At 42.5% G+C, this 24,374-nt stretch overlaps 1 pseudogene; it reads right to left on the bottom strand.

Annotated features, from left to right (window-relative positions):
- Positions 1-8,441: 8,441 nt before the first annotated feature.
- On the bottom strand, positions 8,442-23,699 carry LOC135566962 (neuronal pentraxin-2-like; annotated as a pseudogene).
- Between the last annotated feature and the right edge of the window lie 675 nt (positions 23,700-24,374).

The raw sequence follows: 24,374 nt of genomic DNA, 5'->3' as shown, positions 1-24,374 counted from the left end.
CCCAGACCCCAACACCACTACTTCTGTCCCCCAGACCCAACAACATCACTACTTCTGTCCCCCAGACCCCAACATCACTACTTCTGTCCCCCAGACCCCAACATCACTACTTCTGTCCCCCAGACCCCAACACCACTACTTCTGTCCCCCAGACCCCAACACCACTACTTCTGTCCCCCAGACCCCAACACCACTACTTCTGTCCCCCAGACCCCAACATCACTACTTCTGTCCCCCAGACCCCAACATCACTACTTCTGTCCCCCAGACCCCAACATCACTACTTCTGTCCCCCAGACCCCAACATCACTACTTCTGTCCCCCAGACCCCAACATCACTACTTCTGTCCCCCAGACCCCAACATCACTACTTCTGTCCCCCAGACCCCAACACCACTACTTCTGTCCCCCAGACCCCAACACCACTACTTCTGTCCCCCAGACCCCAACACCACTACTTCTGTCCCCCAGACCCCAACACCACTACTTCTGTCCCCCAGACCCCAACATCACTACTTCTGTCCCCCAGACCCCAACACCACTACTTCTGTCCCCCAGACCCCAACATCACTACTTCTGTCCCCCAGACCCCAACACCACTACTTCTGTCCCCCAGACCCCAACATCACTACTTCTGTCCCCCAGACCCCAACACCACTACTTCTGTCCCCCAGACCCCAACATCACTACTTCTGTCCCCCAGACCCCAACATCACTACTTCTGTCCCCCAGACCCCAACATCACTACTTCTGTCCCCCAGACCCCAACACCACTACTTCTGTCCCCCAGACCCCACCACCACTACTTCTGTCCCCCAGACCCCACCACCACTACTTCTGTCCCCCAGACCCCACCACCACTACTTCCTGGGATAGTGTTTGATTTATTATTTATTTTTGTTTTACAGCAATGTAAAGATGGATAGGTCATCTGTGCTATATGTAGCAAAAACAAAACCACGGTACACGGGTGCCAGTCAGCTGTTGTGAAACAATAAAAAGTGAACTGAGACAATACTCCTGTGTGTTTGAGTGATTGTTATTCGACTTAGTTTACAGATGTCGGCAGATCAAATTCTAAATGTTTTTATTACAGTGAACAGTATTACCCAGACCTTTTTTCCATTGTGACTAGGGTTGCAAAATTCTGGTTTTCCTGAGATTCCAGTTGGAGATTTCCCAGAATAAGCAGGAAATCCAACAAGGATTTATGGAACACCAAGGAATTTACTGAAAGTTCCTGTAATTTTGCAACCCTAATTGTTACCCACTTATAGCCCAAGTGTTTGCGGCGATCCATAGAGAATGACTCTAGGGCCCTAAAGGTCGTTTTAGCATGGGTGGCACCATTGAAGTAGTCTACTGGGTGGGACTTTCTATGGGTTAAGGAAGGATCACATGATTCCATCTGGGTAATCACGTGGGATCAACCAATGAATTATACTTGTGAGCAAGCATTCCATAACTGCAGGTGACAGTAAATCTCCAACCTTGGCTTTATATCTGTTTTAACAACACAGTACAGGTGGCAGTTTGGACACTCAGTTTGTTTGCCAATTCGCAGAAGAAAATGGACTGCTTCAAAATGGAGATGGCTGCAATGGCCCTGTCCATGCTCTCACAGACGTCGTAATGGGACAGATTCAATGAAGAGAGGTTGAGCTAAATCTATGGTGTGACCCACCAAATATAGACAACCCTACAACCCAGACCAAATCCAGCCATGACCCATGACAAGCTGGCCATGGCCCAATTGGGTCTTGACCCAACGTTTAGGAATCAGTGACTGGGACAGTCTGGAATGAGTTTGACACCTGCATTAGGTGGAGAAAGATCTTCAGGCTTAAATGTGGGGTGCTCTCATCTCATCTACCAACATAGACAGGGCTCTAACTCCTCTAGCTCCACAATGAAATAGGGTGCAGGCCAGGCAGCAGGCTGTTAGCCAGCCTGCCAGCTTAGTGGAGTCTGCCACTAGCACAGTCAGTGTCGTCAGCTCAGCTATCCCCATTGAGACCATGTCTGTGCCTCGACCGAGGTTGGGCAAAACCAAACATGGCGGTGTTCGCCTTAGCAATCTCACTAGGATAAAGACCTCCATTCCTGCCATTATTGAAAGAGATCATGATACCTCACATCTCAAAATAGGGCTACCTGATGTTAGATCCCTCACTTCAAAGGCAGTTATAGTCAATGAACTAATCACTGATCATAATCTTGATGTGATTGGCCTGACTGAAACATGGCTTAAGCCTGATTAATTTACTGTGTTAAATGAGGCCTCACCTCCTGGTTACACTAATGACCATATCCCCCGTGCATCCCGCAAAGGCGGAGGTGTTGCTAACATTTAGCAAATTTAGCAAATTTCAATTTACAAAAAAAAATAAAATGACGTTTTTGTCTTTTGAGCTTCTAGTCATGAAATCTATGCAGCCTACTCAATCACTTTTTATAGCTACTGTTTACAGGCCTCTTGGGCCATATACATCGTTCCTCACTGAGTTCCCTGAATTCCTATCGGACCTTGTAGTCATAGCAGATCATATTTACATTTTTGGTGATTTTAATATTCACATGGAAAAGTCCACAGACCCACTCCAAAAGGCTTTTGGAGGCAACATCGACTCAGTGTGTTTTGTCCAACATGTCTCTGGACCTACTCACTGTCACAGTCATACTCTGGACCTAGTTTTGTCCCATGGAATAAATGTTGTGGATCTTAATGTTTTTCCTCATAATCCTGGACAATCGGACCACCATTTTATTACGTTTGCAATCGCAACAAATAATCTGCTCAGACCCCAACCAAGGAGCATCAAAAGTCGTGCTATAAATTCTCAAACAACACAAAGATTCCTTGATGCCCTTCCAGACTCCCTCTGCCTACCCAAGGACATCAGAGGACAAAAATCAGTTAACCACCTAACCACCTTGCGCAATACCCTAGAAGCAGTTGCACCCCTAAAAAACAAAAACATTTGTCATTAGAAACAAGCTCCCTGGTATACAGAAAATACCCAAGCTCTGAAGCAAGCTTCCAGAAAATTGGAACGGAAATGGCGCCACACCAAACTGGATGTCTTCTGACTAGCTTGGAAAGACAGTACCGTGCATTATCGAAGAGCCCTTACTGCTGCTCGATCATCCTATTTTTCCAACTTAATTGAGGAAAATAAGAACAATCCCAAATATATTTTTGATACTGTCGCAAAGCGAACTAGAAAGCAGCATTCCCCAAGAGAGGATGGCTTTCACTTCAGCAGTACTAAATTCATGAACTTCTTTGAGGAAAAGATCATGATCATTAGAAAGCAAATTACGGACTCCTCTTTAAATCTGCTTATTCCTCCAAAGCTCAGTTGTCCTGAGTCTGCACAACTCTACCAGGACCTAGGATCAAGAGAGACACTCAAGTGTTTTAGTACTATATCTCTTGACACAATGATGAAAATAATCATGGCCTCTAAACCTTCAAGCTGCATACTGGACCCTATTCCATCTAAACTACTGAAAGAGCTGCTTCCTGTGCTTGGCCCTCCTATGTTGAACATAATAATTTATTTTTTATTTATTTATTTATCTAACCTTTATTTAACTAGGCAAGTCAGTTAAGAACAAATTCTTATTTTCAATGACGGCCTAGGAACAGTGGGTTAACTGCCTGTTCAGGGCTCTCTATCCACCGGATGTGTACCAAACTCACTAAAAGTGGCAGTAATAAAGCCTCTCTTGAAAAAGACAAACCTTGACCCAGAAAAAAAAATCTATCAGCCTATATCGAATCTTCCATTCCTCTCAAAACATTTTGAAAAAGCTTTTGCGCAGCAACTCACTGCCTTCCTGAAGACAAACAATGTATACGAAATGCTTCAGCCTCCAGTATTTATGCTGCAGTAGTTTATGTGTCGGGGGCTAGGGTCAGTTTGTTATATCTGGAGTACTTCTCCTGTCTTATCCGGTGTCCTGTGTGAATTTAAGTATGCTCTCTCTAATTCTCTCTTTCTTTCTCTCGGAGGAGGACCTGAGCCCTAGGACCATGCCTCAGGACTACCTGGCATGATGACTCCTTACTGTTCCCAGTCCACCTGGCCATGCTGCTGCTCCAGTTTCAACTGTTCTGCCTGCGGCTATGGAACCCTGACCTGTTCACCGGATCGTGTGTTACCTGTCCCAGGACCTCCTGTTTTCAACTCTCTAGGAGACAGCAGAGAGTGTAGAGATACTCTTAATGATCAGTTATGAAAAGTCAACTGACATTTACTCCTGAGGTGCTGACTTGCTGCACCCTCGACAACTACTGTGATTGTTATTATTTGACCATGCTGGTCATTTATGAACATTTGAAACATCTTGGCCATGTTCTGCTTATAATCTTCACCTCGCACAGCCAGAAGAGGACTGGCCACCCCCATAGCCTGGTTCTCTCTAGGCTTCTTCTAGGTTTTGGCCTTCTAGGGAGTTTTTACTAGCCACCGTGCTTCTACACCTGCATTGCTTGCTGTTTGGGTTTTAGGCTGGTTTCTGCACAGCACTTTGAGATATCAGCTGGACGTAAGAAGGGCTATATAAATACATTTGATTTGATTTGATTTGAAATGTGTGGTCTGTTCACACTGAGCGCCATGAGTGCGTGCATGCCATCATGGATAACAAAGGCAAAACCCTCCCTCCACTGCATAGACCAATCATCTCTTGTGTGGTGACCCGTGGGCACCAGTGTGGGCCACATTGGGTTATGAGAGATTGATTGTGTGTGCTGGGTGTTAGTAGCAGGCTATCACAGTGAGGGAAGCAGACAGGTCAAACAAGACATCAATTGCAGTCTGAGGTCAGAATGGGATCTCAAGAACATAAATTGATTAGTAATAAACATTCAACCAGAAACATCAAGGTTTTTATTTACAAATAGTATCAAATGCTTTCCCTGATCCGTGTGCAGTATCCACAGACAATGTCTACTGATAGAACACAGCCAGATCAAACATTTCTAAAGCCACAATAAAGACACAGCAAATGTTATATTAGCCTAATATAACATTTGAATAAAAAAGGAATTTGAGAAATGTTTGGTAAATTTCATTACATCAAAACAACAACACGTATTTCAAATTAAAAAAAAGGTGTATACATTGACAAATAAAGTAGTACAAATGAACACACACACTGTTCAATATCAGTAAATAATAAGAACTCAATTTCAGTGGAACTTTCTTACCTGCTAAATACAAAGTGCATTGTAAATAAAATCATAAATCTGTTGCTTGTCTGATTCTTGGTTTAGGGGTGAAACCTGACTCCTACATTAAAAAGAGAGATAAAGAGAAATGTGCGGTAACTCCCTTACATTTTCACTCCCCTACGTAGCATGATTCATAATACATTAAATCGAGCTTTAAAATGTGTTGTATGTGTACTGAACAAAAATATGAACTCAACATGTAAAGTGTTGGTTCCATGTTTCATGAGAGCTGAAATAAAAGATCCCAGAATGTTCCATACGCACAAAAAGCTTTTTTTGTACACACATTTTTTTACATCACTGTTAGTGAGCATTTCCCCTTTGCCAAGATAATCCATCCACACCTGACAGGTGTGGCAGGTGGATGGAAACTGGGATTAAACAGCATGATCATTACACAGGTGCACCTTGTGCTGTGGGACAATAAAAGGTCACTTTAAAATGTACAGTTTTGTCACAACACAATGCCAGATGTCTCAGTTTTGAGGGAGCATGCAATTGGCATGCTGACTGCAGGAATGTCCAACAGAGCTGTTGCCAGAGAATTGAATGTTAGTTTCTCTACCATAAGTCGCTGAGGGCTGAGGAGCATTTCTGTCTGAAATAAATCCTTTTTGTGGGGAATTACTCATTCTGTGATTGGCTGTGCTTGGCTCCCCAGTGGGCGGACCTGATTCCCAAGTGGGTGGGCCTATGCCCTAGGGCCCACCTATGCCCTCCCAGGCCCACCCATGCCCCCTCCTAGGGCCCACCCATGGCTGTGCCCCTGCTCATCATGTGAAATCCATAGATTAGGGCGTAATGAATTTCTTTTCAATTGACTGATTTCTATATACACTGTAACTCAGTAAAATATTTGAAATTGTTGCATGTTGCATTTATATTTTTTTGTTCAGTATACATATAAAGACTCATAAAGCACATTTCTTTGCTGGGAATTCATGTCTCAGGTAAATAATTGAAAACAAAATCTGAAATCAAAACAATAACACAAAGCTAGAATCCTGAATTGAAACCATAACAAAGAGGTCACCCACCTCTGTTTTCAGTAGTATGTGCTGAGATATGGGCCTGGTGAAATGTAACCACCTAAATTCATAGACAGAGCTGTGGATGCAAAGACTGACCACCCATGATATCAACATTATCAGTTTTACCCATGTTTGAAATATACAGTGTTAGTTTACATTTGCATCGTTTACAAATATTGAGTAAACAAGCTTATATTTTGGGTTCTGATATGGTATGACATTTGAACTAGTTCATGATTCATTTCTAAGTTATATCTCTTCAAGAATCAATGGGTATATGTAATTAATTTATAAGTCCAAAATGGACGAACAACTAAGACCCTGGGGCTTTAAGAAAATGTACTCAATGTACTTATATCACAGGAAAACAGGAAAAAAAATTAAAGACTAAACAAAATGAATTAGTCTAACTTTCTTGGTATAGTAGTTGCATGTTTCAATGGATCTTCTTTCAAAGAGAATCCATTGGTCAACCTCACGCTCTCCTTCTACTTATGTAACAACTTTCAAAGTCAATTATATCGGGCCCACTATAAGGATGCTGTGTACCGTAACAACAATATCTATTGATCTTTATCAACTATATGACAATATATCATATTATCCTTTTTTTGTTGTGACATTAAAACAGCAGTAACATTTTAGTAACACTAATAAAGGGTCAAATAGAAGCTTAGAAAAATAGATACATTTACAGAGCCTTCAGAAAGTATTCACACCACTTTGACTTATTCTTACATTGTTGTGTTAATAAAAACATTTATTACGGTTAGATTTTTTGTCACTGGCCTACAAACAATACCTAATAATGTCAAATTAATTCAAAATTAAAAGCTGAAATGTTTTAAGTCAATCAATATTCAGGAGTACACTTTGCTTAAAAGTCACATAAGTTGCATGGACTTTATTGTGCAATAAAAGTGTTTAAAGTTATTTTGAATGACTACCTCATCTCTGTTCCTGACATACAATTATCTGTAAGGTCCCTCAGTCAAGCAGTGAATTTGATGTGACAGGAGAAAATTGAGGATGGATCAACAACATTGTAGTTACACCACAATGCAAATCTAATTGACAGAGTGAAAAGAAGGAAGCCTGTACAGAATAAAAATATTCCAAAACATGAATCCTCTTTGGAACAAGGCACTAAAGTAATACTGCAAAAAATGTTGCAAAGCAATTAACTTGTTGTCCTGAATATAAAGTGTTATGTTTGGAGGCAAATTCAATACAGAACATTACTGAGTACCACTCTCCATATTTTCAAGCACAGTGGTGGCTGCATCATGTTATGGGTATGCTTGTAATCGGTAAGGACTGGGGAGTTTTTCAGGATAAAAAATATATGGAATAGATCTAAGCACAGGCAATATCCTAGAGGAAAACTTGTTTCAGTCTGCTTTCCAACAGACACTGGGAGATTAATTCACATTTCAACAGAACAATAACCTAAAACACAAGACCAAATCTACACTGGAGTTGCTTACCAAGCAGATTGGAATGTTCCTGAGTGGTCAATTTATGGTTTTGACTTAACTCTACTTGAAAATGTATGGTGGCAGACCTGAAAATGGTTGTCTATGATCAACAACCAATTTGACAGAGCTTGAAGAATTATTGCACAATCCAGGTCTGAAAGCTCTAGAGACTTACCCAGAAAAAGACTATAGCTGTAATCACTGTAAAAGTTGTTTCTACAAAGAATTAACTCAGGGTGTGAATACTTGTGTCAATGGTTATTTCTGTATTTGATTTTCAATACATGTAAAAACATGTTTTCACTTTGTCATTATGGGGTATTATGTGTAGATGGGGGAAGGTTTGTTATAATTTAATACATGTAGAATTCAGGCTGTAACACAACAAAATGTGGAATAAGTCAAGGGGTATGAATACTTTCTGAAGGCACTGTATATATAGTCCATTTCATTATCAAAACATTTAAATTCCATAATAGTCATAACACAGTCTCTGGGAATGGGGCTCTTCAGTCTTTCAGACTAAAAGGAAGGCATAGTTTTAGTCAGGTAATTGGTAATATTAAGTGGAGGGATTCTCTATCCTGTGTGATCTCATACCCCTCTGGATCTGAAAATCCTTCTTCGATAGTACTTTTAAGTATGTGTGTGATATGGATCCATTGGTAATGTCATAATAGTTGGTTGCCCTTAGTGACAGGGGCCTAAGGGGTACTTCGTGACCCCTCCGTGGAGCTCCACCACGTTCTCGGACCAGGTGATGACGTCCCCGCTGAGGTGGCTGTTGCAGGAGGCCAGGCTGTAGATGTCATCGGCCGTGAGGACATTAGCCCACATCTGGAGGTCAGAGATGTCCCCCATAAACGCCTGCGTGGCGTCGAAACGACCTCCCAGAGTGTCCTGGAGGAGAGAGACAAGGTAATGTTAGGCACATTCTAAAGTTAGGATTTGGACTTAAGAAAGGAGCCATAAATGCATTTAAACTAAATAATGGGGTCTGTTTGTGGCTAGCTTTGGATCACAGGATGCTGCTGAGGGAAGGACAACTCATAATAATGTCCGGAACGGAGCTAATGGAATGGCATGTGTTTGATGTACTTGATACCATTCCACCTATTCCGCTCCAGCCATTAGCATGAGCCTGTCCTCCCAACCTCCTGTGCATTGTATGTATGGTGTGTAGTAGTAGGTGGTAGTCTGCCTTCATTATTATATGACAAACCTATCTGCTGCTCTAAAACGAGACACGGTCAGGTTCAGAGGTCAGAGGCCAGGATTACACAGTAATGACTCTGACCTTAACCCCAACCACGATCACTGTTTCTGAGAGAAAGCCCATGCTAGCAAAGTGACTGCTTTTGTGGTTGGTTATGGGAGAGTGCACAACAGTCCTCAGCTTGGGCTTTGTTTACACCGGCCCAATTCTGATATATTGCCCAATTATTGTAAATAGCTGAAAAGACCAATTAGTGGTAAAAAAAGAGATCAGAATTGGTGTGCCTGTGTAAACATAGCCTTAGAGTTCTAGACAGTCGTGGCGTGATACATAAAGGGTGGCTATACTAGGATAAGGGACTCAGTCAATAATAGGTGAAATTAGAATGAGGAGGAAGGAAGGAAGGGAAAGGGGATACCTAGTCAGTTGCACAACTGAATGCATTCAACTGAAATGTGGCTTCCGTGATTTAACCCAACCCCTCTGAATCAGAGAAGCGATGGGCTGCCTGGGAGCAGTTTGTTGTTGTTAACTGCCTTGCTCAAGGGGTTAATGAGTGAGGTCGCAGGGAAAATGGCTTAGTGTGCACTTTTTTTTGTCTTGTGTAATGCAGAATCTTTTGTAGACACTCAATAACCAACTGAAAGAATTTGAAGATGACCTGTTCCTGTCCGAGGATGAAGACCCCTCCCAGGTTTGATGGGGATGCCATGCGGACAGGTTCTCCCAGAGCCCCTCTTCACCCTGTCCTGGCACGCCTCCCACTCACCGTCCCTAGTCGACCACGTCACACACACATGGTGCCACTTTCCATCGCTGATAGAAAGGGAGAGTCACTGCCTGGGGGAAGGGAGGGAGAGTGATTGAGCACCACCGTTGACAGCACAAGGAGATAACTTGTGTGTTTCCAGTAGTAAACAGGTAAAGATTTGTACTACTTGATGACTTGATGTTGGTAGTAGATAAGTAGTTAAAACATCACAGCTTTACTACACAGGCTTGGGATTTTTCAATAGTAGTCAAGTAGTGTTTTTACTACTTGATGTTGGTAGGTGATAAGAAGTTAAAACACTACAGCTTTACTACACAGGCTTTGTCAATAGTAGTCAAGTAGTGTTTTTACTTACTTGATGTTGGTAGTAGATAAGTAGTTAAAACACTACAGCTTTACTACACAGGTTTGTTTTACTATACGGTAGATAAGTAGTTGCAAAACACTACAACTGTTTTTACTAGTGTTTTTACTTGATGTTGTAGTAGATAAGTAGTTAAAACACTACAGCTTTACTACACAGGTTTGTCAATAGTAGTCAAGTAGTGTTTTTACTACTTGATGTTGGTAGTAGATAAGTAGTTAAAACACTACAGCTTTACTACACAGCTTGTCAATAGTAGTGTTTTTACTACTTGATGTAGTGTTTTTTACTACACAGGCTTGAATGTAGTCAAGGTAGTAGATAAGTAGTTAAACACTACAGCTTTACTACACAGGCTTGTCAACTAGTAGTCAAGTAGTGTTTTTACTACTTGATGTTGGTAGTAGATAAGTAGTTAAACACTACAGCTTTACTACACAGGCTTGTCAATAGTAGTCAAGTAGTGTTTTTACTACTTGATGTTGGTAGTAGATAAGTAGTTAAACACTACAGCTTTACACAAGGCTTGTCAATAGTAGTCAAGTAGTGTTTTTACTACTTGATGTTGGTAGTAGATAAGTAGTTAAAACACTACAGCTTTACTACACAGGCTTGTCAATAGTAGTCAAGTAGTGTTTTTACTACTTGATGTTGGTAGTAGATAAGTAGTTAAAACACTACAGCTTTACTACACAGGCTTGTCAATAGTAGTCAAGTAGTGTTTTTACTACTTGATGTTTGTAGTAAATAAGTGGTCACACTACAGGAAGACAACACTGGCTTTTCTCGTGACCACCAAAGACAAGACAGGAAGTAGTTGGCTGTTGTTAGCTAGCTACTGTTTTTGCTCATCCTGAATGTAATCCCTTCCGTCCTTCGTTGTCCTGTCTTTCATAGTTAGCCCTCATGCTGACACCAGTTCCTTTAAGGTTTAGGAATACTTTCATGTCGTTGTCCTGTCTTTCATAGTTAGCCCTCATGCTGACACCAGTTCCCCTTTAAGGTTTAGGAATACTTTCATGTCGTTGTCCTGTCTTTCATAGTTAGCCTCATGCTGACACCAGTTCCTTTAAGGTTTAGGAATACTTTCATGTCGTTGTCCTGTCTTTCATAGTTAGCCCTCATGCTGACACCAGTTCCTTTAAGGTTTAGGAATACTTTCATGTCGTTGTCCTGTCTTTCATAGTTAGCCCTCATGCTGACACCAGTTCCTTTAAGGTTTAGGAATACTTTCATGTCAGTTGTCCTGTCTTTCATAGTTAGTCCTCATGCTGACACCAGTTCCTTTAAGGTTTAGGAATACTTTCATGTCGTTGTCCTGTCTTTCATAGTTAGCCCTCATGCTGACACCAGTTCCTTTAAGGTTTAGGAATACTTTCATGTCGTTGTCCTGTCTTACATAGTTAGCCCTCATGCTGACACCAGTTCCTTTAAGGTTTAGGAATACTTTCATGTCGTTGTCCTGTCTTTCATAGTTAGCCCTCATGCTGACACCAGTTCCTTTAAGGTTTAGGAATACTTTCATGTCGTTGTTTAGCCGTTTATATAACATTTTAGGAAATGAAAAAGGATCAGGAGAAATTCAGTAGTGATCAGTGGCGACACTACACGCACAAATGGCAGTAGAAATTCAATAGTGATTGAGTAGGCATACAGCAGTAGTTTTTGTGTAGCAATTCAATAGTGAACATGTAGGAATTGTGTAGGTATGTGTAGGTTTTAAGTAGTAAATACCCAAAAGTTCAGAAGTTACACAGAAGTGATTGAAATAGGAAATATGCATTGTTCACCAGTGATGAAAGGTCCCAATTTGTCACTCATTTACTATTTAAATGACTACATTAATCACTACTGGTTTAATACACATCTCAACAGCAATCAAACAGTAAAACCAGTAGGGTTGTGTAGATCTTGTGTAGTATTGCTGAGTAGTAACTCCGTAGTATTTTTCATGAGGCTGAGACCAAGGTTGTGAATTACTGGGGGTGGTCTCTAAATTATGCAAATGAACTACTCTCCTGTTTGTTTAAAATGTAGTGGTAAATATGTAAATAAATGTTTCCAAATGAAACAAATACCCCCACCTCTCTGTCATGGTTTAAAGCATGTATTTATATGTGGCAGCACTGTCCACTCAGTAGTGCTGAATTTCGGCCCCCAAGTTCCTTTACACATAGATTTTCCTTTGTACTTCCTAATTTACGCCATTTGTTTGCCATGTGTCCTTGATAAACAAATTGCCTTTATTCAAATCGTTATATTTATCCGTTGATTTATCATTGTTTGTTTTTGTCAGTCAGCTGTTTAGAGGCTCATTGGTTGTTTTCAGGTGCGTGTGGGTACTGGTGTTCTCTGTGACCGAGGTAAAAACAGATTCATGTTGGATATTCAATGGATATTTGCCTGTCGTTTTCCTTACACCCACCAATAGCAGTTAGGGACCGTCAACATAGTGACAAATCAAATGTTTCAAATTTCAATAGCTCTTTAACCATTTCTCCTAAAACTTTCAAAAACGGGTTGTAGCTAACTCCATGGCATAGACACATTGCACACACTTTTTTTGTCGGTTTATATCTCACACTATTTTAAATGATTTATTTTAATTGATTTATTTGAACAAGGTTTATAATGTACACTCAGTGGGCCTACATTGCATACCCTTTTGTTTGTCCATTTGCATTTTATGAGATTTCACAATAATATTTTAAAGATTCAAATTTCAATAGCTTCTCTTAGTCTTATGACCTACAACCCTCAAACTACTTTCAGAATATCCACCGAATAGCCTTATGTGTAGCACAACCTTTTGTTTGTACATTTTCATCTCAGGTGATTTTAAATTAATTGTTCTGTTTTCATTGTTTTGAATTTCAATAGCTCTCTGGTCATGTGACCTACAACCCTCAAACTGCTGTCAGAATATCAACTGATAAGCCTAATATATTGCACACCCTTTTGTTTTTCCATTCTCATGTCAAACGATTTTACATACATTTCTTACTTTCAAATGTCAATAGCTCCTTGGTCATGTGACCTACAACCCTCAAACTGGTGTCAGAATATCCAGCCGAAGCCAGCGTTCGATTCAAACCGTTGCGGTTTACAGTTAGCTAAGTATACGGGGGACGTGTGTTTAAATGTTTCACCATAGCCGCTCTGTGATCAGACTGATGCGAGTAGTACACTTTCATCAGCCTTCTCCCAGGACATAACTCCCCCCTCCCAGCCAAAGCCAGGGATGCGTTCGAGACATCATTCTCCGATTGGCTTCCTGTCAAGGTCAGAATTTGTTTACAAGAGCCCCGCAGCAAATCATTGAGTTTGAATGGAACCGCCCTCACATTTTTCATGCTTGACCGAAAGCCCCCATATTCCAGGACCGTCTGCCGCCTTCGTTAACGATCAACAGCCATCACCATCTGCAGGACTCTCTTTGTGTACGGACTAGTACCGAGGTAACTCCTGGTTTGCATCGTTAGCGACACCTGAAAACAGGTGACATACAGGAGGGATTGGAAGAGCCCTGCTAGAAGGCTACCTCGTTATCTAGAAGGCTAAGGACTCTTTAAGAGAGTCATTGTTACTCCCTTGCCCCGTTTACTCGTGTTTCATTGAAGTTCTTCACTTTGACATTCTGAGCCCTGTGCAGAAATCACATCACGTCAACACGGGCCTTCGCAATGCTTTGTTTAATTAAACAGTCAGATTCCCTGGTCCGCACCAGTTCTAAGTCAGCTGATAGGCGCCGGCTGATGCGACCTCCGGAGACCCAGCGCCGGCGGGCGCTGCAGCTGGGGAGATCCGCGAGAAGGGCCCAGGACGCGTCCAGAGTTGTCGCCACCAACTGCCGGACCCAATCCCCACAGGTCCGCCTTTGGCCTGCCAGACAGACACCACCCGATGAAACCCTCACGCAGACCCTTGCGAAACCACGCACTAGAGACTGCGAGATGAGCCGCACAAAGAACTTCCAACGGTGGCGAGAGGAGGGCGACGGAGCTTGAGCCCCAGCCGCGGCTTGAGCCCCACCTTCGCACCCCAGCCCGACTCGACACAGCCCTTAGAGCCAATCCTCATCCCAAAGTTACAGATCTGACTTGCCAACTTCCTTTACCTACATTGTTTTAACATGCCAGAGGCTGTCCACCTTGGGGACCTGCTACTGATATGGGTACAGATTTTCAAGGGCCAGCGAGAGCTCACTGGGCCGGAACCGAAACGCTTTCCAGGGCCCATCTCTTGGGTCGATCCCATTCCAGGGTGCGTCTTGCCCTTCACAAAGAAAATAAAACTCTCCCCAGGGCTCTGGGAGCTTCCGGGATCGGTTGCGTTACCGCACTGGAGCGCCTCGCGGCGCCCGTCTCAGCCAGTCCGGGTGGACATTCTGAAAGCAGTTTGAGGTCAGTAGGTAACAAATGAGAAGTTTGAAAAATATATGCAAAAATCTTGTGAGATGAAAATTACAAACTAAAGGGTGTGCAATGTAGGCCCACCGAGTGTACATTCTGAACCTTGTTTGAGGTCAGTAGGTCACATGACCAAGGAGCTATTGAAATTCAAAAGTTTACTAAATTAATGTAAAAAAACGTGTGCGATGAAAACAGACAAACCAAAGTGTGTAAAATAGAAGGGTAGTCAGTGGACATTCAAACAACCTTGTTTGAGTCAGTAGGTCACATGACCAAGGAGCTATTGAAATGAGAAAGTTTGAGACATTTATGTAAAATCGATGCGAGGAAAATGGATAAACTAACCTTGTTTGAATGTGTAGGGCCACTGAATTCTGAAAAAAGTTTGTACTTTGTTTATGCTCCCTAACTAATTCAACTAGAATACAAAATGCTGTTCACATCTCCACGTTTATGAGCTTTGGAAAGCGAATTAATATCCAAATCGTGAAAATAAGACATGCGCAATGTTGTGCGCAATTTTTCCAACATCATGATACTTTGGAGTTGGAGTCTGTGGCTCAAGTGGTTTGAAAGCTATTGAGGTTTGGAAGCAAAATATCCCTTGAATATTCAACTTGAAACTGTCTTTACCTCGGTTTCTCTGTGCCATCCGTGGCCAAATATAGTAGACCATTTATTTCGCTTTATTATTTCTAGCAATATTTGTTTTCTTTCCTGGATCAACTGATGATGGTAGACAATTATCACAAGACAACTAGTCTCCAGCTAGACACCAATGTGCATCCAATCCATCCAACAAGTAGGCTATACGTTAATGACAGTAGGCCTACAAGGTGACTCTTTGGTTTAGAAGAGGATAAATGATTAACGTTCAATGTTCTAATTCAATTGTTAAATGCTTAATAATGATAAATAACACTGTCATCATTTTCATCAATGTAAGGACAGAAAGGAAGTATTTTATGTCACACGATCTGTGAAGACTCCAAGCATTAACTCATTAACTATGGACTAACTCATGAACAAGGGTGGAAAACATGTTTTGATTTATTTAACTCATGTATTATATTGGATGTAGGCTACCGTTTCTTTGTGTAAAATTACCTCTGCTGAGAGGGTAGGCTAACAGAAGTGATGTAGGCCTAGTGGAAGGTAAAAGGTAGGCTAACAGAAGTGATGTAGGCCTAGTGGAAGGTAAAAGGTAGGCTAACAGAAGTGATGTAGGCCTAGTGGAAGGTAAAAGGTAGGCTAACAGAAGTGATGTAGGCCTACTGGAAGGTAAAAGGTAGGCTAACAGAAGTGATGTAGGCCTAGTGGAAGGTAAAAGGTAGGCTAACAGAAGTGATGTAGGCCTACTGGAAGGTAAAAGGTAGGCTAACAGAAGTGATGTAGGCCTACTGGAAGGTAAAAGGTAGGCTAACAGAAGTGATGTAAGCCTACTGGAAGGTAAAAGGTAGGCTAACAGAAGTGATGTAAGCCTACTGGAAGGTAAAAGGTAGGCTAACAGAAGTGATGTAGGCCTACTGGAAGGTAAAAGGTAGGCTAACAGAACTGATGTAAGCCTACTGGAAGGTAAAAGGTAGGCTAACAGAAGTGATGTAAGCCTACTGGAAGGTAAAAGGTAGGCTAACAGAAGTGATGTAAGCCTACTGGAAGGTAAAAGATAAGCTAACAGAAGTGGTGTAAGCCTACTGGAAGGTAAAAGGTAGGCTAACAGAAGTGATGTAAGCCTACTGGAAGGTAAAAGGTAGGCTAACAGAAGTGATGTAAGCCTACTGGAAGGTAAAAGGTAGGCTAACAGAAGTGATGTAAGCCTACTGGAAGGTAAAAGGTAGGCTAACAGAAGTGATGTAGGCCTACCGGAAGGTAAAAGGTAGGCTAACAGAAGTGATGTAGGCCTACTGGAAGGTAAAAGGTAGGCTAACAGAAGTGATGTAGGCCTACTGGAAGGTAAAAGGTAGGCTAACAGAAGTGATGTAGGCCTACCGGAAGGTAAAAGGTAGGCTAACAGAAGTGATGTAGGCCTACCGGAAGGTAAAAGGTAGGCTAACAGAAGTGATGTAAGCCTACCGGAAGGTAAAAGGTAGGCTAACAGAAGTGATGTAAGCCTACTGGAAGGTAAAAGGTAGGCTAACAGAAGTGATGTAGGCCTACTGGAAGGTAAAAGGTAGGCTAACAGAAGTGATGTAAGCCTACTGGAAGGTAAAAGGTAGGCTAACAGAAGTGATGTAAGCCTACTGGAAGGTAAAAGATAAGCTAACAGAAGTGGTGTAAGCCTACTGGAAGGTAAAAGGTAGGCTAACAGAAGTGATGTAAGCCTACTGGAAGGTAAAAGGTAGGCTAACAGAAGTGATGTAGGCCTACTGGAAGGTAAAAGGTAGGCTAACAGAAGTGATGTAAGCCTACTGGAAGGTAAAAGGTAGGCTAACAGAAGTGATGTAGGCCTACTGGAATGTAAAAGGTAGGCTAACAGAAGTGATGTAGGCCTACTGAAAGGTAAAAGGTAGGCTAACAGAAGTGATGTAAGCCTACTGGAAGGTAAAAGGTAGGCTAACAGAAGTGATGTAAGCCTACCGGAAGGTAAAAGGTAGGCTAACAGAAGTGATGTAAGCCTACTGGAAGGTAAAAGGTAGGCTAACAGAAGTGATGTAAGCCTACTGGAAGGTAAAAGGTAGGCTAATAGAAGTGATGTAAGCCTACTGGAAGGTAAAAGGTAGGCTAACAGAAGTGATGTAAGCCTACTGGAAGGTAAAAGGTAGGCTAACAAAAGTGATGTAAGCCTACTGGAAGGTAAAAGATAGGCTAACAGGAGTGTTGTAAGCCTACTGGCCTACTGGAAGGTAAAACTGAATGTATAGGGAGCATTTATTTTTTGTGACCAGCAATAAAGATAAAAACACGACATAACTGTCTACCGGTAGATCTATTTGAAGTTCATGGTAATAGGCTTACACGTTGTAGCCTAGTCTGGTAAGTTCACTGTGTGTTAGGATGACCAGACCATCCTGTTTATCAGGTGTCCAGACTTTTCAGGCTACAAAAAAGGTCCATTTGTCAGCAAGAAGCATCAATTAATGTAGGCCTAATCAATGGCAATGGCTGAATTTCAATAGGCACACTTGCGTTTTGTAACACGCCTATTTTCATTCATCAAGTGGCAAGTATACAGTTGAAGTCGGAAGTTTACATACATTGGCAAGTCAGTTAGGACATCTACTTCTTGCACAGATATTTTTCTAACAATTGTTTACAGACAGATTATTTCACCACATAATTCACTGTATCACAATTCCAGTGGATCAGAAGTTTACATACACTAAGTTGACTGTGCCTTTTAAACAGCTTGGAAAATTCCAGAAAATGATGTCATGGCTTTAGAAGCTTCTGATAGGCTAATTGACATCATTTGAGTCAATTGGAGGTGTACCTGTGGATGTATTTCAAGGCCTACCTTCAAACTCGGTGCCTCTTTGCTTGACATCATGGGAAAATCAAAAGAAATCAGCCACGACCTCAGAAAAGAAAATTGCAGACCTCCACAAGTCTGGTTCATCCTTGGAAGCAATTTCCAAATGCCTGAAGGTACCATGTTCATCTGTACAAACAATAGTACACAAGTATAAACACAATGGGGACCACACAGCCGTTATACCGCTGAGGAAGGGGACGCGTTCTGTCTCCTGGAGATTAAGTACTTTGGTGCGAAAAGTGCAAATCAATCCCAGAACAACAGCAAAGGACCGTGTGAATATGCTGGAGGAAACAGGTACAAAAGTATCTATATCAACTGTAAAAGTCCTATATCGACATAACCTGAAAGGCCGCTCAGCAAGGAATAAGCCACTGCTCCAAAACCACAATAAAAAGCCAGATGACGGTTTGCAACTGCACATGGGGACAAAGATTGTAATTTTTGGAGAAATGTCCTCTGGTCTGATGAAACAAAAAAATAGAACTGTTTGGCCATGATGACCATCATTATGCTTGGAGGAAAAAGAGGGAGGCTTGCAAGACAAAGATCACCATCCCAACTGTGAAACACAGGTGGCAGCATCATGTTGTGGTGGTGCTTTGCTGCAGGTGGACTGGTGCACTTCACAAAATAGATGGCATCATGAGGTAGGAAATTATGTGGGATATATTATTGAAGCAACATCTAAGACATAAGTCATGAAGTTAAAGCTTGATCGCAAATGGGTCTTCCAAATAGACGATGACCCCAAGCATACTTCCAAAGTTGTGGCAAAATGGCTTAATGACAACAAAGTCAAGGTATTGGAGTGGCCATCACAAAGCCCTGACCTCAATCCTATAGAAAATATGTGGGCAGAACTGAAAAAGCGTGTGTGAGCAAGGAGGCCTACAAACCTGACTCAGTTACACCAGCTCTGTCAGGAGGAATGGGCCAAAATTCACCCAACTTATTGTGGGAAGCTTGTGGAAGGCTACCCGAAACGTTTAACCCAAGTTAAACAATTGAAAGGCAATGCTACCAAATACTAATTGAGTGTATGTACATTTCTGACTCACTGGGAATGTGATGAAAGAAATAAAAGCTGAAATAAATCATTCTCTACTATTATTCTGACATTTCACATTCTTAAAATAAAGTGGTGATCCTAACTGACCTAAGACAGGGAATTTTACTAGGATTAAATGTCAGGAATTGTGAAAACTGAGTTTAAATGCATTTGTCTAAGGTGTATGGAAACTTCTGACTTCAACTGTACATGCAGTTTGGATGCAGGAATTATTTTGGAGTGGAGGAACACGCATAGGTAGCCTACTTTTTGAAGTGATTTGTTTGACAATCAGATGAAAATATCATGACTGGTTGTGTTAATGCCACATTAAAAGGTAATACATTTTTTACAGTTTAAATGATGTCTTTAATATTAGTCAAATACATTTTTTTTTTATTGATAGAGACCCACGAAAACCATGGTGTAATTCACACTCTGGCTGAGACTCTCTCCACCTGCTGTCTAAGTAAGCTGCTCTCTGACGTCATTGTCACGCCATTAAGACGGATCACTGGTGTCAGAAAGTCCATTCGGTTTACCTTCAGAGTTACAATGCTCTTCAGTGTAGCCTAGTTATTATATACTGAGCTTCTGAGCTAGTGAGTCCAACAGGCCTTCTGGGCTAAACCTTTGGCTACAGAGACGTGGCTTACGTGGCTTTTATCCTCACAGCTGAAGTGTTAAAGCCAAGAGAGTTATATAGCATCCACTCTGCCCATCTCCGACCCGTTCTAGCATACTATACTGAACAAAAATATAAACACAACATGCAACAATTTTTATTATTTTACTGATTTACAGTTCATATAAGGAAATCAGTCAATTGAAATGAATTCATTAGGCCCTAATCTATGGATTTCACAACTGGGAATACAGATATGCATCTGTTGGTCACAGATACCTTTAAAAAAAGGTAGGGGTGTGGATTAGAAAACCAGTCAGTATCTGGTGTGACCACCATTTGCCTCATCCAGGGCGACATCTCCTTCGCATAGAGTTGATCAGACAGTTGATTGTGGCCTGTGGAATGTTGTCCCTCTCTTCTTCAATGGCTGTGCGAAGTTGCTGAATATTGGCAGGAACTGGAACACGCTGTCGTAAACGTCGATGCAGAGCATCCCAAACATGCTCAATGGGTGACATGTCTGTTGAGTATGCAGGCCATGGAAGGACTGGAACATTTTCAGCTACCAGGAATTGTGTACAGATCCTTGGCTGCGGATGAATGGCACGACAATGGGCCTCAGGATCTCGTCACGGTATCTCTGTGCATTCAAATTGCCATTAATAAAATGCAATTGTGTTTGTTGTCTGTAGCTTCTGCCTGCCCATACCATAACCCCACCACCACCATGGGGCACTCTGTTCACAACGTTGACATCAGAAAACTGCTCGCCCACACGATGCCATACATATGGTCTGTGGTTATGAGGCCGGTTGGAGGTATTGCCAAATTCTTTAAAACAATGTTGGAGGCGGCTTATGGTAGAGAAATTAACATTCAATTATCTGGCAACAGCTCAGGTGGACTATCCTGCAGTCAGCATGCCAATTACATGCTCCCTCTAAACTTGAGACATCTGTGGCATTGTGTTGTGTGACAAAACTGCACATTTTAGAGTGGCCTTGTATTGTCCCTAGCACAAGCTACACGTGTCAGGTGGATGAATGATCTTTGCAAATGAAAGATTCTCACTAACAGGGATGTAAAAAATTTCTGCACAAAAGTTGAGAGAAATAAGCTTTTGTGAGTGGAAAATGTATGGGTATCTTTTATTTCATCTCATGAAACATGGGACCAACACTTTACATGTTGCGTTTATATTTTTGTTCAGTGTAAATAGTATGCAGAAAAATATATCGTTTTATAAATAGACTGACATTTCCAAAATAGACTCCCACAATTCGTTAGTTTTGGTACAGCACGTCAATTTCTCTGATTATCAGCTGTTGTCAAACATGTTGGAAAAGATGAAAAGACGAGTGAATTCCACTAGACCAAACACCAAAATGAGTATGCAGTTTAGGTATGTAATACACTAGGATGGGTATTCAGACATGGCCACTCTCTACTCAACGCTCTCTCTCCTCATCTCACCTTGTCATCCACCAACAGCTCCATGGGATTGTTGCCCCACTCAATCAGCACCAGTTCGTTGGCCTGTCCTGGTACAGAGTAGGAGAAGGGGGTCCCCAGCCCGGGGCCTGCGCCCCCCTTTATCCACAGACACAGGGTGAGGGCAAAGATCTCGTGCAGGAGGGTCATCTTCACCTTCCCGTACATGTAGTTGGTTCTCATGGGGGAAGCCGATCTGGAAGGCATCAGGGGTCTTGGTCTTTCCTGCTGTTGGTACCTGTGTGGTGCAGGTTATTCAGTAGAGAGTCCAGTTTGTTGTTGGAGTGCAGGCCAGCCCTGGGCCCTGGTATGCGATAACCCGTTCTCTGCAGATAACCATGGCTATCTGCCTCGTTGTCGTGTTGCCCATCGTCATGGTGATCATCGGGGTGGTCGTCATGGTGACTGTCGTCGTGATGCCCGTCATTGTCATGGTGATTGTCATGGTGACTGTCGTCGTGATGCCCGTCATCGTCGTGGTCTTCATGGTGCCCGTCATCGTGGTGATCGCTGTTCGTCATGGTGATTGGGGCTGCTGCTGAGGGCAGCAGCGGTGTGGTGCATCTGCTGCTCCAGAGCACTGATCTTCCTCTGGAGGAGCTCCTTCAGAGAGCTGGAGTAGGTGGTGGAGGTGTTCCTTGACTGCTGGGGAGGGAGACACAAACACTACCCTTATTTACTGTTGACTACAGTACATACATTCTTTTTTATTATGGTTGTGATTGAGAAACAGATTGAGAGATAAGTATTGCTATTTGACCGTTTTTACACTGTTGACTTGTGGTCTCTCTGTGGGACAGTGACGATAGACAGATGGCATGGGCAGCAGAGGGTACAGATCTGAGATCAGTGTCAATTATCATGATCTCCACTTACAGCCTGATAATCAGGCCACAAACCTGGACGACAAAGCCTTAATTACGAGAGAAAGCAAGAGAGAAAGAACAGGTAGGAATGATCTGCCCTGCCCAGCTCCATCCAGCCACACTAATTTTACCCATCTACCAAGCTAACCTAACTCTACCAATCTTAAACTCACCCAGCTAGCTCTGCCCTGCTCATCTCAAAGCCACCCAACCATACCAAACCCTACCAAGCGTAAAGCAGAATCCATTTAAACCGTCAGTGCTCAATAACCTTGTCTAGTGTGCCCATTTTGACTTAGACAGGGTGATCATCCAACCCCACTGTTCTGCTCCAGACAGTCAGACAGGGCTGGCAGTGTAGCAGAGGAAAGGGACAATGGTGTTCCTGGATTGTTTTTACAAATAAAGGATTTTGATGCCAGAAAACAAGATGTAGAATTCTGTCTCGCATGGCAGGGTGGTACTTTCATGTGATTAACTGATTAACAGATGTAAATATCCCGAGCTCTTATTCAGCTTGATTTGTTTATTTGACCAAACAATCCAATGACATGTGCATCACCTGACCTGAGACAAGACAAGGAAGTGACACGTGGAAACACATTACACCCCACTTTTCTCTCGCTCTCTCTTTCTTTCTCTCTCGCATTATAATATAGTAATCTGCTATTTAGCAGACGCTTATCCAAAACAATTTAAAGTAATCCCTTAATCCTGATTTTAGTATCTGTCTCTCATCCCTCTGTCATTCTTTATCTCTTTCCTCATGACCCCATCCTATCTCTATTATCTCTTTTCTGTACTAAACGGAACTCTATCTCACCTGCAGGTTATCCATTCTCTCTTTAAGGGCCTGCAGCATCCTGCCCAGTTCCTCCGGAGATTTTGATGATATCATATCCTCTGGTGTTGCGTGTTTATCCTTCCCCTGTTGTTATGCCCACTGTCCGACCGGTGCTCCCATTCCCAGGGTAGTGTCCGGCTGCATCCAAGGCATGGTTGTTGTTTCCATGGTGACCCTGCTGGTTGCCATGGTGACCGTTGTCAGCGTAAGGTAGTTGGCTGACAACCCTCCGTGATGAGATGGAGGTCCATGGTGGTCGTTGTGACCCCCAATGCCTGGCCCAGAGCCTCACACAGGGTGAGCTTGGAGGTTAGCTCCTGATGGTCTCTCTCATATCCAGGATGGTCTCTTTTCGCTGCACCAGGCTTTCTCTCAGGTGTAAAATACTGGTTTTAGCCTCCCTTCTGCTGTCATTCCCCACCAGCCATTATTGTTCGGGGGCCCTACAGGAGGCCCGTGGTGCCCTGCCCCGCTAGGCCCCATGACTGGCCCCCCAGAGGGGAAGCAGGCAGGGTCGGTATCAGCAGGGACGGGAATGCAGATGAACCGCGGGTGGCCTCCATAGTCAGGCCCTGGCATGGCAGCGGTAGGGGAGATGAAGAGGAGGATGGTGGAGAGGATGAGTGTTTGAAAAAACGGCGAGGGTTTAGAGGTGCACTTGTGTCCCATTTTCAGCACTCTTTGAGTTATGGTTTGAGGTTGAAGAAATAGACTTCAACCTGTCTGATGTGAGTAAGTTTAACTCTTTTGAATTAAAAGCAGCATGTCCCAGAAAAGCTATTTTCCAATAGCTCTGTGGTCTGATACCTCTGAAAGTTTCTTATTTTATGGTGGGAGAACCAGGTTTGTTGTGGAAAGCACCTGCAAGAAAAGTATGAGGTTTAGAATGCAGCTGAGTAACTTTTGGTCTAGGACAGCACACGAAGTAGCAGGGACCGGTAGTTCCCCTTCTATTGCTGTGGATGCTGTTTGAAGACTACAAGGCTGCAGTTGTAGGTATGGAAGCCAGTACTGTACTCTAGGCAGGGCCGTACACAGATCTTTAGTGGTCTCAAAGTGAGAAAAAGGGTGCCACCTTCCAAAATGACCGTCATTCCATTTATATTTTTATACTGCTCCTGTAGCCAAATTCTTCATGATTTGTTTAAACATAGGCTTTACTTTTCTACCACAACACACTCACTCATCATACATTGTAGACTAAGCCAGCTCAAAGATGAAAGGAAGTTAGTTGATTATCTTGCTAGAACCACTACCGCGGTCTATATGGTATCTGATAATCGCTGATGTAGACTAGATGGATCAGCTAGTTAGCTAGGCTATGCTGTCAAGACAAGCTAGTCTTTACTTGATTTGAATTTGTTTGGCTAACAAACAGTCAAACTGCAGTCGCCCCCTTCCCTGTCCCTTCCCTGTCCCTGTCCCTGAAAAGTCCCTGTCCCTGACCGTGAGGCAACACGTGCTACTAACCTACTACTGGCGGTACTCATTGTAAACCGATAGGCAA

The sequence above is a fragment of the Oncorhynchus nerka genome, unplaced genomic scaffold, assembly GCF_034236695.1.
Source record: "Oncorhynchus nerka isolate Pitt River unplaced genomic scaffold, Oner_Uvic_2.0 unplaced_scaffold_2849, whole genome shotgun sequence".
In the NCBI taxonomy this organism is placed as follows: domain Eukaryota; kingdom Metazoa; phylum Chordata; class Actinopteri; order Salmoniformes; family Salmonidae; genus Oncorhynchus; species Oncorhynchus nerka.
Note: the sequence above shows the minus strand (reverse complement) of the source record. Positions and strands in the feature narration are given on the sequence as shown.